At 23.5% G+C, this 17,973-nt stretch overlaps 1 long non-coding RNA gene across 5 annotated transcripts; it reads left to right on the top strand.

Moving 5' to 3' along the window:
• Window positions 1-14,336: 14,336 nt before the first annotated feature.
• Window positions 14,337-17,833, top strand: LOC112722811 (uncharacterized). 5 transcript variants are annotated; one of them, XR_011867110.1, is made up of 7 exons: window positions 14,337-14,910; window positions 15,030-16,646; window positions 16,727-16,813; window positions 16,919-17,056; window positions 17,141-17,261; window positions 17,356-17,428; window positions 17,506-17,833. It is a non-coding gene; the product is annotated as an uncharacterized lncRNA (long non-coding RNA). The 5 variants fall into 5 exon arrangements; XR_003162897.3 differs by lacking the exon at window positions 17,141-17,261; XR_003812388.2 differs by having other exon boundaries at window positions 17,141-17,428.
• Window positions 17,834-17,973: the final 140 nt, after the last annotated feature.

Below are 17,973 nucleotides of genomic sequence, written 5' to 3'. Positions count from 1 at the left end.
TCTTGTGAGTCGTGTCACATGTTTGGACTTTTAGCATCAATATGCACTCATCGTTTAGCACCTAAAACGAAATAGAAATGGAATTTGAAGACCAAGGATATTTATGAACAGAAGTGGTGATCATGACTGGTGGAAATTCAAATTCATAGCTTTAGCAGAAAGAGACTCGTGAATAGTGCATGATAGAGGAGAGGAATCTAATACCAAAGGGAATAGGATGCATATAACCAATGAAAGATAACACAGGTGGCCTTGAAGTCAAGCCAACACCAAGTTCAACGAGTTTCCTATTCCATTCATCAAGGCCAAAAGTTGATGAGGACCAAATGCTTTCTATCTCCAATTACTCACCCCTTATCTGCAAAGGAGAGGTTCCACTTAGCTGTGAAAACCTCACTTTGATGTTTCCATGGATCTCTTACACTATGATTAGGATAGAAAGATTAACAAGAAGTTAAGGATTGCCATAGAAAAAAGATGAATTGAATTGAAATTGAAATTGAAAATAAAAGACAAAAATATAAATTAAAATTGAATAAAAATAGAATCACTATTTTTTTTTTTAATTTTTTGATATAAAAAGAAAGGAATTCACCTAACCTAATTTGTCACTCAACTTTATTTGTCTACCGGTGTAATAATTCGTGTCATGCACGCAATAAGATTAAAATTATAATTTTAAATTATTCTATTAAAATTAATTTGAATTGTAATAATTTAATTAATAAATAAATAATATGATGTGCATTGTTCGTGTTTTTTTAAATATGATATTAAATGTATTATTCCGTTTAAAATATTTAAATTATGTCAATCATAAATTATAATTATGATTTAAAAAAATTTCTTTGATATGATATTATTTTTTTTTTCTCCACTTTACTATTAATATATTGATATTGCAAGTCTAAATTACAGTATTTTACTGTATCTTGACTGAAAAAGAAAATAGTTATGTGTTTTTATCATTTAATTTATTTAATACACTATGTGCTAACATTAATGGTATTTTTTAAAAAATATATTAATAAAAATAGATATAATATAATTACAAATATAACATAAATAAATAAAATATATAAATAAATGCGAAACCAATATGTTTACCAATGTTGATCACATAGATGATCAAGTAATTGGATTGTAAATTGATCTCACAGTGTGCATTTTTTTTTTCATTTCTGAATAGAAGCGAGAATTAAGAGAAGTAAGTAGTAATACATAAAGAAAAAAAATTGCACCACAACACATAATTATTACCAAAAGAAATATTCATATTAAAATATTAAAATTTTACATACTGCAAATCATGAAGATCAATCACAATGTACGGGTCACTTCTCTCTATTTTTGACCATGATATAAGTTTTTCTTTTCCAGTCAAATGAGTGAATAATATAAGAAATTATAACTTTATACGTGTATAAATAAAGAGAATTTACTGATTTATTTTATGTTAAATGATAAAACTAACAATAGTATATTAATAAAAGGATATATCTTTAAAAAAAGTCACAATACAATTTCAAATATTTTCATAAATAAACTGTTAAAATTTTTGTTATCGATAAAATGATGCTATTATACAATTTTTTGGCAAAACTTAAAATTAAAAAGAAAATAATTTTATGTGGGTTAATATAAATTAACTACGTACCAAATAAGTAGAATCATTCATTTGTTTGTTTAAATATATCAGCATGGGCAAGCAAATTAAAATGATTATCCGGAATTTAACGATCATCGACCGTATGTACTATACGTGACTCCTTCTTAAAAGATATTTTGTACGTGTGTACACTCAGAAGATATATTCCGATTGATTTCTCAATCTCAAAATTTGAGAAGATATAGACCTTCCTTTCTACCAATTCATTCTCAAATATTGCAAAATAAATTAAATATAAAAGCTATTAACATTTACAAAGCTATTAAAAAGAAGATTTAATTACTGTGTTGGTTTCTATAGTTTCGTAAAATTTTCAATTAGGTCCCTATATTTTTTTTCTTTTTAATTGGGTCCCTGCACCAAATATTTTTTTTCAATTAAGTCCTTCTTAGTAGTAATTGGCGTAATTTTATAGGTACCCAACTAAAAAAAAAGAATTGGTACAGGAACCAAAATAAAAAGAAAAAAAAGTGTAAAGACCCAATTAAAAAAAATTGGTGCAAGGACTCAATTAAAAGAAAAAAAAGTATAGGGACCTAATTAAAAATTTTGCGAAACTATAGGGACCAGTAGAGTAATTAAACCTAAAAAGAATTATCTTTGACTTGTGAAATGGTGTACTTATAAAATTAACTTAAAATATAAACTACAAATATTTATAAGAATTTAATTTTGATGCACTGATAGTGTAAAATTTTACACGTGCATCCAATTATGTAATGACACATCAATAAAAATAAATACCTTTCACATTGACCGCGTGAATGGTCATCCAAAAGAACGGATGTGATTGCACGACTGTGTAAAATGCTTTACATTGTTAGTGCATCGAAATTAAACTCTATATATATAAATTGAACTTAGCATTACTTGAAAAAATTTAGTAAATGAATCAACTAATCTTATCATCTATTAGAACTATTTCTATGTAAGTCGTCTTACTCTTGTCAAACTTGGTTGGGACTTTTTATAACTTTATAATTTTTGTCTTTATTTTCCATACTTTCTCTTCGTATAATCTACTATAGGTGATATTGATAGGATCGTAGTCAGTAGCCATTAGGTATGAAAAAAAAAATCGAATAAAAACTATGTCAAAATTATAAATTTTTTAAATGATAAACATGAGAAGAAATTTACTATTTCTTGTTATATATACTAATAATATATCAATAATTTTAAAAATATATTAATAATATTAATAGTTTAAAGATAATTATAATACAGTTATAATAAATTTAGTTATTACTCTAAATAAATAAAATAAATAACATATTTAAAAACTAAAAAAAAAAGAATTACCGGTAATTATGTTTGGAATGTTTCCATGTTTTTTTTATTAAGGAAACTCTAAATTTGAAATATAATAATAAATATGTTATGTAATAGAAAAATAATGAGGTAAAAAGATATATATATATATATATATATATATATATATATATATATATATTATCCAAAATTAAATTGAGATCATATTTAAAGTCTTAATATCGTAATTGAGGTATAATTAATACCTAAAATTTTAATAATTAAATACCTAAAATAAGTTAATCAAATAACAATAATTAATACTTGAAATATTAAAAAGGAATTTTTAATAAATGTGAGAAATAAAAATAAAAAATTAATAAATAATATTAGTATTTAAATGAAAGAATTGATAAAAAATAATTATTATAAGTAAAAATAATGTTTTTATTTTGGAGAAAAAAAACACATGAGAAATTGTTTAATAACCCGTGTCATGTACATGATAATAAATTATTCAATAACTCATACTATACACGTGATAAGGTTGAAATTATAATTTTAAATTATTTTATTGAAATTAATTTGAATTGTAATAATTTGATTAATAAAAACGTAACATGTTATGCGTTTTTTTTTTAATCTAGTGTTAAGTGTATCAACTCTAATATAGTTACTAATCGTTTTTATTAATATATTTTTTTTAAATTTATGATTAAAATAACAATTATAAATATTAATAATTAAATAATTTATTATATTATAATTATTTACGTTTTATTCCCAAAATTAAAAATATATTATTTTTTTATTTTATAGTTTTTTTATTTATACTACCAGTATATATTGATCGTTTAGTCAATATTCGTGAGATATATTTATTTATTTTGTTTAAAAAATTTTAAATCTTTCCTTATTTAAATATATATATATATATATTAAGTCACATATGTTAACTATTTTTTGATTTTTTAATTAAAAATATTTTTTTTTACTTACAATCATTCAATAATTTTGTTATTCCATTAATACCATCATACATGTAATAATATTTATAAATCATACTAATTTACGTATTTATTTATATGTATATATCAATTGTTTAGTTAATAATTTTCTTATTTTTAGAATATATTTATTTTGTTAAATAATTCTAAGTACTTTTTTATTTAGTTTATATATATATATATATATATTAATTGTATGTAAATATATTTAAATTGCATATATTAATTATTTTCTGATCATGATTAATTTTTTTTAGCCTACAATTATTCAATAATTTTTTTATTCTTTATTATTAATGTCATCGTATGTCTAATTTTTATAAATTATAATAATTTCTTTATTTATGTATACGTATATATTAATTTTGTTAAATAATTCTAAATATTTCTTTATATATATATATACACATTTAAGTCACATATATTAACTTTTTTTTTTCTTTTTCACGCCTTAATCTTAATTAATTAATTTGGATCCATACAATATAATTAAACTTTTAATCATTTTAATCTATTGATGAATTATATTTTTTTTTAATAATTGCATTACTAATCTGAAATACAATAAAAGAAAAAAAAGGTGATACATATATCCAAGAAAGAAAACAAACCTAAAAAAAAAATTTATATTAAATAGTTTAAAAATAACATATCCAAAAAGAATAGTCATAATATATAAATTGAGACAACAATTTAAATTTCTCTAAAACTAATTTAATCAAATACCAATATTAGAACTAAATTATTTAAATAATATATAATATATTTTAATCCTTAGATACATATAGATTAGAGTCATTCTCGTAACAACCAACCGAAATAACATCATAAGATCGAACATTTAGATCCGTACAAATTCAAACAATCTTCTTGTTTAAATTGTCAAACTAAATTGACTTTTATTCTCCTCAATGGCTTTCATTAATGCACCAGAAGGCCGGTAGTTTCTGAAAAAAAATCACAATATATTATAAAGTTATTTTTAATACAAAAAGCTTAAAGAGAATAAAATTTAAATATAGTACCAATAATCTTTGAATTACATTTTCAAGGTTGACACAATTTTCCAAAACTGAACCTAAATTGAGGAGATCCAATCTCATTATATGCTCTACTTCGAATATTTTCGAATAAACGTTGAAAGTGTAGAGGGGATGAGACTTGAACTTTGACATACAAAACTCCTTGAAAACAATTGCCCAATCAAAGAAGAATAATAAACTAGAAAAAAGAATGCTGTTGATTCTTAGATTTAGACTCACGAACCACAAAAAAATACTATATATAGCCTTTAGTGGTATAAAAATAATTATAGAAATTAATTATTGCAATATCAATTTACCACTATCAATGTTAATATCATATTTATGGCAATTAGAATTTTAAATTTATGTTTAATTTTTTATATAATTATAATTAAGATATTTTTCTAAATTAGTATAATTATGCATTATTCATTAAATGCTAATAGTAATATAATTTTAACAAAGATATTTTTTTAAAATAAATTTAGAAGAGAGAATAGTGCTTTTATTTTAAAAAAATAAATTCATGAGGAATTGACACCGTATTTTCATTAGTTGAGGAAAAATTTAATTTTAGTATATTAAGTAGAATATTTTATATAATTATAATAAAGATATTTTCCTAAATTAGTATAATCATGCATTATTCATTAAATGCTAATTGTAATATAATTATAATAAAGATATTTTTAAAGTTAAATTTAGAAGAGAGAATAATGCTTTCATTACATGAGAATAGTGCTTTCTACAAATAAAGATATTTTTCTAAATTAGTATAATTATGCATTATTACTTAAATGCTAATTATAATATAATTACAAGTGTATTAACCCGTGCCATGCATGTGATAAGATTGAAATTATAATTTTAAATTATTTTGTTAAGATTAAATTAAATTATAATAATTTGATTAATAAAAATATAACATGTTATGTATTATTTATTTTTTTCTTAATCTAGTGTTAAATATATTAACTCTAAAATAGTTATTAATTGGTTTTAGTAATCTACTTTCTTCAATAAATCAAACATATATACTCAATGTGACCATAAACAACTTAATAATACTTAGACCCACCAATAAATTTTTATATGTTTTACTGTCAAGTAAGAACATATCAAAATTAGCTCAAAATAAATAATAAATTATTAGAGAATTCTAATGCACAAAATTCGCTAATAAACAATAAATAATTTAAATCTACTAAAAAATAACTCAACACTTTTCTTTGATGCCTGCAAAACATATACCTGAAATAATATTATATCAATGTTAGTATACAATTTTACAATCATCGACCGTATTTACTATACATGACTCCTTCTTAAAAGTTATTCTACACACGTGTGCAGTCGAAAGATAAATTACTGGACTTTATTTTATTTTTCTAAATTATTATCATTATGTATTATTCATTAAATGCTAATTGTAATATTGTAATTTAATTATAAGAAAGATATTTTTCTAAAATAAATTTAGAAGAGAGAATAGTGCTTTCATTTTAGAGGAAAAATGAATTCATGAGAAATTGACATCTCACTTTTATTAGTTGATAATGTATTAAATATTGATTGTATATAATTATAATAAAAATATTTCTCTAAATTAGTATAATCATGCATTATTCGTTAAATGTTAATTGTAATATAATTATAATAATATATTTTTCTAAAATAAATTTAGAACAGAAAACAGTGATTTCATTTTACAGAAAAAATGAATTCATGAGAAATTAACACCTCACTTTTATTAGTTAGAGAAAAAAATCCAGTTTTAGTATATTTTGTCATTATTATACATTTTTCTCTAATCATATATCTACTGTTTTCTTTTCTTTGTTTCAGCATTTTGAACCTGGGTTTAACTTCTCGTAGTTCTCACTTCTCAGTCATTCTATTAGATGTAGTTGATAACTATTAAAATTCTTCGATTAATATAGGAAAAAAATATATTATTATATGATAGAATTAATATGAGTATATTTTATTATTAAATAAACAAAGTTAATATAAAATAAAATTATACATAAGAAAAAGCAAAGAAAATAAAATTAAAATAGCAAAAATGATAAAAGATTATTTTTATAATTTTGTTTTGTCATTTTTATTTATAGAAGATTAGAAAATAGTAAATTTTTAACTAAATTAATTTATATTTGTTGTATTTAATTTAAATAAGTAATAAATTATCTTATTTTAATTTATTCCTTAAATTTATATATCATAAAGATTAAATCAAATAATTAATATACATAATTTCAAATTGTGTGATACTTAAATATCTATTCAAATCAATTAGTTGATATAATTAATTCATCATAATGAATTGTCTTTAATGAGTTAAACAAAATAAAGCAGAAGCATGCTACATTGATTCTATCATTAAAGGTAAAAATTCGATTTTTATATAATAGAATAGATAGAATAGATAATATAATAAACGGCGAAAAAGAGAAAGATAAATATTTTAGATCCTAAGTTGTTTCATTTGGATGTTGTAATGTGGGTATCACATTATTTTATTTATTCCATCCTATAGACCATTATGTAACTTTATTTCAGTATCAATGGAATTTCACTACCTTTCAGTACTAAATTAAAATTCAAAATGAAATTGAAAAAAAGTAAAGAGTATAAAATTATTGATTGAAAAATATTCTAAATAATAAAAAGCCAAATTAACTTTAATATTAAATTCATTAATACGATTTTAATTTTTATTTACAATTATTTGATTGATATAAATTATAATAAACGGCAGAGTTTCGTTTGAGTCGTGGTTTAGCTTTATCTAGCACCTGTCATCGGTGTCAGAATGGTTCTGAATCCATTCTTCATTGTCTTCGGGAGTGCCCTAGTGTCAAAGAGGTCTGGAACCTTTTAGGCCTGTATTCAGATAACTCAAATTTACATGATTGGCTCTACAGAGGTGCAAGGAGTGGAGATGTTTTTCTTTTCTTTTCGAGCATTTGGTGGATTTTGAGAAGCAGGAATCATGACTTATTTAATATAGATGATTCATGGAGTGCTAGTAAAGTGGTGAGTTTGATTCGTAGTTCAGTAAGGGAGTTTCACACTATTTTTGCTATGCATCAATCTCTGTATCCTCCTTCACTTTGTTTGCATTGGGTTCCACCTCCAGTTCATTCTGTTAAATTGAATTGTGATGCTAGTTGGTTTGCTCCTTTTGGCTATGCTGGTTTTGGTTATATCATTCGCAATCTTGATGGATGTTGGTTGAAAGGTTGCACTGAGAAAGTCGAAGTATGCAGTGTTCTTTTTGCTGAATTGTATGCAATTTGGAGAGGTTTACTTCTTGCTTGGGAGAGTGGATTTCATGAGGTTATTTGTGAAACAGACTGTTTAGAAGCTCTTTTCTTGGTAAACCAAAGAATGTTTGGTAAGGATATTTCGGAATGGGATTTGGCAAAGCATATACAGGAGGTTATGAATTGGAATTGGAGAGTCTCTATTCTTTTAATTCAGAGGACTGCAAATAGTGTTGCAGATTGTATGGCTAAAGCAGCTGCTTCTGTCGCGGACATTCACTCGAATTGAAGCCAACCATGGAGTGAGCTTCAACATCTAATAGATTTAGATATGACCCTAGCCAATTAATTTGGTTTTGTCTCTTTTTTTCTTTCTTTTCTATTTAGTCACAAAAAAACCTAATCAAATCAATTAGTTGATATAATTAATTTATTGTAATAAATTGTATTCAATGAGTTATAAAAAATAAATTAAGAAACACGCTAAGAAGTATGCCACGTCCATCATGAAGTGCAGAAATTTAATTTTTATATAATAAAAATATACATTCTTATATATGTTATAGAAATATGATTTGATTCCATTAACTTGCTTATTTTTTTTAACTTGCCACCGATATTCAATATGGAATTTTAATTTTTCTAAAATAAATTTAGAAGAGAGAATAGTACTTTCATTTTGAAGAGAAAATAAATTCATGAAAAATTGACACCTCACTTTCATTAATTGATAATGCATTAAATATTAATTTTATATAATTATAATAAATATATTTTCCTAAATTAGTATAATCATACATTATTCATTAAATGTTAATTGTAATATAATTATAATAAAGATATTTTTCTAAAATAAATTTAGAAGAGATAATAGTGCTTTCATTTTAGAAGAAAAACGAATTTATGAAAAATTGACACCTCACTTCAATTAGTTAGGGAAAAATACAATTTTAGTATATTAAGTAGAAGTATATTATTATTATTATTATTATTATTATTATTATTATTATTATTATTATTATTAAAAATATTTCTGATTGATAATTGATAAGTAGTTTAATAATGTATTAAATATGGATTTTATATAATTATAATTAAGATATTTTTCTAAATTAGTATAATTATGCATTATTCATTAAATGCACTCATTTTGGAGGGAAAATAAATTCATGAGGAATTCAAACCTCACTCTCATTAGTTGAGAAAAAATCCAATTTTAATATATTAAGTAAATTATATAAATAGAAATATCTGCTAAGTATATATAAAAGAGGAGATATATAATTATATATAATATAATTGCTATATTTGTAACAGATATAAATTGTTATAATTATAGAGACTTATTATAATTATATTAAATTTAATTATGAATGTAAATAAATAAAAGTGATAATAATTAATATTATTTGTTTCTTTTTTATATTTAATATTTACCGTAAATATAAAAAATATTGAGAAAAAAGTAGATACTGACTTTATTTTATTTTATTTTATTTTACGTCATGGATTTCTTTACTAAAATTAATGGAGAAAAAAATATTTATGATTATATATCAATGTCAATCACAATAAATAAGATGAATCGGTTGAGCAACTAACAAATTTAAGAGGTAAATGTTATTTTTCATTTATGGAAAAATGAGATAATTAACATGCATGCGTATATTAATATAGGAAGAATATATACTCACAACTTTAAAATCTTCAAGAATATTCGATTGTATTATCCTTCAAGCCAAAAAATCTATCATTTATTTTTATTAAATATTGATATTAATTCAATTAGATGAGTGTTTTAATAAAAGAATAGATTATTAATATTATTATTATTATTATTAAATAATAATGATAATTATCGTTATTAATATTAAATTGGTTATTAATATATATATATATATATATATATATATATATATATATATTGAATTATCATTAATATTAAATTAGTTATTTATATATATATTTATTGTTGCTTCTACAATCGTGCAATAATATTTTCTTTCATTTGTTAACTAATTAAACTTGGTTATTTATATTAAATATATATAATGATTACTAAAAATTAATCATATAATTATCATTATTAATAATCAATTATTCATAACCAATTTATATTTCTCTAAAATATATTTTTCTATCTTATTATTATTATTATTATTATTATTATTATTATTATTATTATTATTATTATTATTATTATTATATAGGTCACCATTAAGATAATAACTTGTCACTAACAAAATTTTAAGATAATGAATAATAAATAGAATTATATCAATATAACTAAAATCAATATAATTAAAATAGTTAAAATTATTTTTGATTGATAATTAGGTTAATATTTCATTAATTATTGATTTTATATAATTATAGTAGAGATATTTTTCTAAATTAGTATAATTATGAATTATTCATTAAATGCTAAGTATAATATTGTTATATAATTATAATTAAGATAATTTTTTGAAATAAATTTAAAAGAGATTAGTATAATTATAATAAAGAGATGATCTTAAATTAGTATAATTATGTATCATTCATTAAATATTAATTATAATATAATTATATCAATTAAAGATAATTTTTAAAAATAAATTTAAAAGAGAGAAATAGTGCAATCATTTTGGAAAAAAAATGGATTCACAAGAAAATGACACCTCACCATCATAAGTTGGAAAAAAACTCAGTTTTAGTATATTAAGTAGATAGATTGGTATAAATTATAATAAATTATATAACATTTAAAAAGAAAATAAAATGAATAAGAAGAAAATAAAAATAAATAGAATAGATAGAAGACTACAATAAAATAAATTGAATGTAGGAGTTTTTTTTTTGTACATTTCATATCACATCCGTTTCAATAATAATAATAAATAAAAATACGTCAACTTGATATCTAAGAAAAAATAATGAGATAAAATCATAATACAGTTCTAAAGTAAAAAGTTTAAATTAGAACATAATCTCATTACACAAAACATATTAGAAAATAATTTCACACTACAATATACCACAAACAGGTAAATAACTTAAATTTAAATACGAAATATTTTTTATTTATACATACATAATAACACCATGGTCTATAAATACTTCATAGACATATCTTATATAGCTCCGAATGATGAGCACGAAAGTTGAAGAGTGTGGTAGTTTGTGTCCACGATAGTTGCCTTCTTGCAACGACGCCTCATAGAAAGAAAAAGAATTGTTATAAAAGCTATCAAATGAAAGAGTAACTGGTAAACGAATGATATTTTCTCCTAGCATACATGGTCTTTTATAGTGGTAAAATAAAAATGAAAGGAATTAAATTTTATATTTTTATATTAGGAATAGAATTTGATATTTATCCTAATAAAATTATTATTATCAATATGAATGGATTAACAACTTGCTACTAATAAAATCATTGGATAATGAATAAGAATTAGAAGGATATCAATATAATTAAAATGAATATAATTAAAATGTTTAAAAATATTTTTGATTGATAATTAGTTTAATAATACATTAAATATTGATTTTATATAATTATAATAAAGATATTTTCTTAAATTAGTATAATTATGCATTAAATATTGATTTTATATAATTATAATAAAGATATTTTCCTAAATTAATATAATTATGCATTATTTATTAAATGCATTTATTTTGGAGGGAAAATGAGTTCACGAGAAAGTGACACATCATTCTCATTAGTTGGGAAAAAACCCAGTTTTAGTATATTAAGTAGATAATAAAGATATTTTTTTAAAATAAACTTAGAAGAGAAAATAGTGCATTTATTTTGGAGGAAAATATATTCATGAGAAATTGACACCTCACTTTTATTAGTTGGGGGAAAACCCAGTTTTAGTATATTAAGTAGATTATTATTATTATTATTATTATTATTATTATTATTATTATTATTAAAATAATTAAAAATATTTTTAATTGATAATTGATAAGTAGTTTAATAATGTATTAAATATTGATTTTATATAATTATAATAAAGATATTTTCCTAAATTAGTATAATTATGCATTATTCATTAAATGCATTTATTTTGGAGGAAAAATGGATTGATTAGGAATTGACACATCACTTTCATTAGTTGAAAAACAACCCAATTTTAGTATATTAAGTAGAGTAAATTTCATCGTATATGTAATTTTTATAAATTATAATAATTTCTTTATTTATCTATAGATATATATTAATTTTGTTAAATAATTCTAAATATTTGTTTGTTTATATATATATATATATATATATATATATATATATATATATATTAATTGTACATATAAAAATTTAAGTCGCATATATTAATTATTTTTTTGTTATGATTATTTTTTTATACATATATGATTATTTTTTATTCTACAATCGAGTAATAACTTTTTATTTTTTATATCCATGTGTATTTTCCAATCCCTTTTAATTTCATATGCATGATTAACAATTTTTTTTTTAAATAGTGATATTTTAATTTTTTTTCTTTTACGTATTTTTATATATTAGCAAGAAAGCAAAATCATGTGTTGTGACTCTTTTTCCTTTTTCACACCTTAATCTTAATTAATCAATCTTGTGTCTACACAATATAATTAAACTTTTAATCATTCTAATTTATTGATGAATTATATTTCTCTTAATAATTGCATTACTAATCTAAAATACAAAAAAAAAGGTGATACATATATCCAAAAAAGAAAACAAACTTAAAAATTAAAAAAAATATATATTTCATATTAAAAAGTTTAAAATAACATATCCAAAAAAAATAGTCATAATATATAAATTGAGACAACAATTTAAATTTCTCTAAAACTAATTTAATCAATTACCAATATTAGAACTAAATTATTTGAATAATATTTAATCTATTCTAATCCTTAAATACGTATAGGTTAGAGTCATTCTCGTAACGACCAACCGAAATAACATCATAAGATCGAACACTTAGAATCCGTACAAATTCAGACTATCTTCTTGTTAAAATTGTCAAATTAAATTGACTTTTATTCTCCTAATGGCATTGTATTAATGCACCAGAAGACCGGTAGTGTCTGAAAAAAAAATCACAATATGTTATAAAATTATTTTTAATACAAAAAGTTTAAGAGGAGAAAATTTAAATATAGTACCAATCTTTGAATTGCATCTTCAAAGTTGGCACGAATTTTTCAAAACTGAACCTAAATTGAGAAAATTTAATCTCATTATATGCTCCACTTCGAATATTTTCGGACAAACGTAGAAAACGTGGAGGGGATGTGACTTGAACTTGACCTACAAAGTTCCTTAGAAACAATTGCCCAATCAAAGAAGAAGAATAACATATTAGAAAAAAAAAAAGAATGCTTTGATTCTTAGATTTAGAATCACTAACCACAAAGAAACACTATATATAGCCTTTAGTAGTACAAAAATAATTATAGAAATTAATTATTGCAATATCAATTTACCACTATGAACGTTAGTATCATATTTATAGCAATTAGAATTATAAATTTATGTTTAATTTTTTATATAATTATAATAAAGATATTTTTTTAAATTAGTATAATTATACATTATTCATTAAATGCTAATTGTGATATAATTTTAATAAAGATATTTTTTAAAATAAATTTAGAAGAGAGAATAGTGCTTTCATTACATGAGAATAGTACTTTCTAAAAATAAAGATATTTTTCTAAATTAATATAATTATGCATTATTACTTAATTTCCAATTATAGAAGAGAAAATACTGCATTTATTTTGGCGGAAAAATGGATTCACGAGGAGTCAACACCTCACTTAGGAAAAATCCAATTTTAGTATATTAAGTAGATACCATGGTTTTATCACAAAACCAAAAAGTGTTTTGACATTCTTCTAATCTCTTTATGGCGATTATAGCAGCTTGGGGGGCTGATTTGTTGGTCCCAACTATCTTTAGGACTAACGTTAGTCCTTTAGTCTAATTTTTAATTTAAACTGTTAGATCATTTTAATATTATATCTAATGGTGTAGATTAAATATAAATTTATATATTTAATTTTATTAAATACTCCCTAATATTTAATATTTTTATAAATAAACCTTTTCATCTTTCTCTTATTATTTTTTTTTTGCATACGGGTCTCTTCTTCTTCTTATTTTCTTCTTCTTCTTCTTCTTATTCACTATTGCAATGAACCCTTCTTCACCACTGCAATGAACCCCGGCACTAACAGCAACTACCAGGGTCTAGATTTGTCTTCTTCTTATTATTTGTTTTGCAGATGGGGTCTCTTTCTCTTCTAATTTTCTTCTTCTTTTTATTCACCATTGCAATGAACCCTTCTTCACCACTGCAATGAATCCCGACACTAACAGCAACTATCAAGGTCTGGATCGAGACTACCCACGAACGCATGCAAGTGTCAGATCCTAGATCGACATTATTCCGCACCTCTGCTCACCCCGCCACTAAAATTTGTGATGTTCTTCTCGTCTGTATGGTCATCGACGTCGTGTGGTGTTTTTTGAGGAGGAGGTATTTTCATCGAAGCTGCTTCACATACATACACAGAGACCCAAAAAAGAAGAAACATAAAAAAAAGGGAAAAAAATGTTTGCTGAAGAGAATGGCCTCGAAGGAGACCCACGACTTCCAACCATTTGTGAAGCATCAGAGTCGTTCCTTACTTCCCCAAATAAGGTTTTCATTTTTTCTTTTTCTTTTCTTTCTTATAACGTTTTTATTTTTATATTTTTTAGAATAACATAAAAAATATTTTATTGTAATTTCTTTAATTTTTTAACCTTCTTCGTCAACAGATCTATAGCTGTGGCTGTTTGGATTCATAAGATGCTTAGAAATCTGAAATTGATAGTGTGCCGCACAAAAGATCAATGAAAAGACATACATGAGACCAACTATAAGCTAATAGAATAAATCTAGCCATGGAATAAAAAAGGTCAGTAAATAATCTTGCATTTTTCTTAATGTTGTTGAAACTTATGGTTGAGCAGGACATAATTGAACTTTGTTAATTGGAGAGAGTGAGTGAAGGATTGTTGATGAATTTTTTTTAATAGCTAATTGGTGTTAAAAATACATTCATGAAAATACTCATATCTCTTTAAAAAGAGTTACTTAATGATAATAATTGAACTTATTTAACAGGGTAAATATGTATGATGTCAATTTTTACTCAATTTAATGTCAAGTATGGCATATATTGTCCTATTTCTTGCATCGAATAGCTTGTATTCACTCATAGATATTGTTTGTATGCTTTATGGAGAAAATGATTGTGAAACTGATGGAAAAAATCAAGCAAATAGAATTCTAGGAAGACTATTTATAGCTCAAAATATGTTCATACCACATAGAAAATAATGTTAGCACTATGGTTAGGACAACAATAAAGGAAAAGTGATTTTACTAGAATTGAGTGAAAAATTTGTATTAAAATTTTGAATGCCTCTGGAGATAGTTGTGATAAATATAACATGTGCTTGTATAATAAGAAAATTGTCAGAGTTCTTTCTAAAGAGTTCATTAATGAAAAGAATCAAATTTCCTTATTTATGAGTGAAGGGTGTTTTCTTATATGGTAACTGGGTTGATTTTAATAGTTAATTCATGTCTTCATGAAAAGTCCTAGAAATATCCCTTATTGTTTTAAAATTTAGCTTATAAAAAATATAGAGTTAGTTTAAACTTAAGAAATGGCTCAAATATGATGAAGATAACATATATTAGCTCAAATAAGTAATACACATGCATATATACATTAAGTCAAGTTATGAGCCAACCGGTTAAATCAGTATTTATTCAAATTCCACTTACTAATATATGGATCCAATTTCTTAAACTATTAATGAGTTTAGCTCAAAGGAGCTCACGGAGGCAGTTCCATTAAATTAAACTTATGAGTTAGCCAAACTTGTTAAAATAAATGTGTTAAAATAGTTTTATATTTTATAATAGAGTAAAATATTTTTTACATATGTGAGTTGAATTTATACTTGAGATTAAAGTAGAAAAAAAAAGTTACAATATTCATAAATTTAGTGTGTTGTGTTGAATTTATACTTGAGATTAAAGTAAAAAAAAATTTATATATGTGATGCCTTGGTGTGAGATGGAGCAATTTATGCCGAGGAGGCATGAGTTCTTTGATAATTGGAATCTCAATAAAAGCATGGAACCATGAGTTAAGCTTAGGCATTGACTCTGCATCAATAAGGTTGATGGCCACAACTTCCTCAGCTATTCCAATCCAGTATGAAAGCCAGCCATAGCAATGTCCGCAAAGCCAATATTATCACCTCCAAAGAAGTGTTTTTCCTCAAGTCCAACTTCAAGCCTCTTGAGATTCTCTCGAGCTTCTTCTGCTGCCTTCTGTTGCTCTTCTCCTACCTTGGAAAACGCTGCCATCTTTTGCGGTAAATATCATGTTAACTTATATCACTTTTCTTTGAATTATGCGTAATTCATTAGAATGAGATCTCTTTAATCCTTTTAGGTGGAACACTTTATGGGATATTCACTGGATAAAATGATTTCTACCTATATATATCACTTTATGCCTGTCACACCGGATCTTAAATTTGTGAGTGCATGTGAATTCTTTAATGGATTAATTTATGCAAAACCTCATTAAATCTAAATTTACGAGTTTATTGTGAAATGACCCACACTTAACTATCCGTTGTAGATTTATGTGCCAATTAAGGAAGAAGGTGACCACTGGTATCTTATGGTCATTAGCTTATTGGATGAAAAATTATATCAGTTTGATTCTAATCTAAATGACGATCAAGTTGAGCCAAGACAAGAAATTATGAAATCCTTGGTGAGGTGTCCTTAATCCATTTCTTTATACACATGTAAAATAATATATGAACCTTAACAGTCTTGTCATGAATATAATTTTCAGGCTTTAAAATTATCAGATATGGTAACTTTTGGTCATTACCTAAAAGGTGACATTCCTGAAAGAAAAGATTTTATGAACTCTGATGTGAAAGAGGCTAGGGGGTGCCCAAATGTCCCCAAAAGTACACATAATTGCAATGAATCTTTTATATTCATCTTTAATTAAAGCGATCTTTTATTGACACTAACTATTTAATATTGCCACTGAACTTTTAGTCGCGACTTTGGTCTCTGGGTTCTTCAATGGTTGTCTATGAAAGAGAAGTTTAATCCCATATTGTCGGGCATCGTAAGTTAGCCAAAGACATATTGATTAATTATATGCATGCTGAGCATATTATTTAACTAATTAATCCATATTTGTAGCTAAATGAGCAATATATCCGTACATCCGTTGTGGTAGATCTTTTGTTGGGGGTGTTCAATGACTACAAATACGAGTTTCAGAAGAAGAGCGATGAGTCCTGGGCTACGCTTTAGCGTGAACAGCATGGAGAGTAACATTTTTGCATATTTAGTTATTATTTTCAAAATTTGCTTTAATCCTCAATTGTGAACGAGATTAGTGACATTTATAATTTATTTGTTGAATTATTATTTTAAAGGAGAAAGTTTGTTTGGTCTGAAAACTTTGTTATATTATTATATTCGTAATAAATACAAAGATCAATAATATTTTGCTATTTTTATTTTAGGAGTTTGTTGGAACATGTGTATAAGTTTACATGTGTGTGAGTTTATTGTAACGTTATGCTCACCTATATTCATCATGTGTTTTTTGCCATTCCAAATTGAAAATGATTAATTAAAGATTCACACATGATTTTTTTTATT

Source organism: Arachis hypogaea, chromosome 11 (genome assembly GCF_003086295.3).
Source record: "Arachis hypogaea cultivar Tifrunner chromosome 11, arahy.Tifrunner.gnm2.J5K5, whole genome shotgun sequence".
In the NCBI taxonomy this organism is placed as follows: domain Eukaryota; kingdom Viridiplantae; phylum Streptophyta; class Magnoliopsida; order Fabales; family Fabaceae; genus Arachis; species Arachis hypogaea.
Note: the sequence above shows the minus strand (reverse complement) of the source record. Positions and strands in the feature narration are given on the sequence as shown.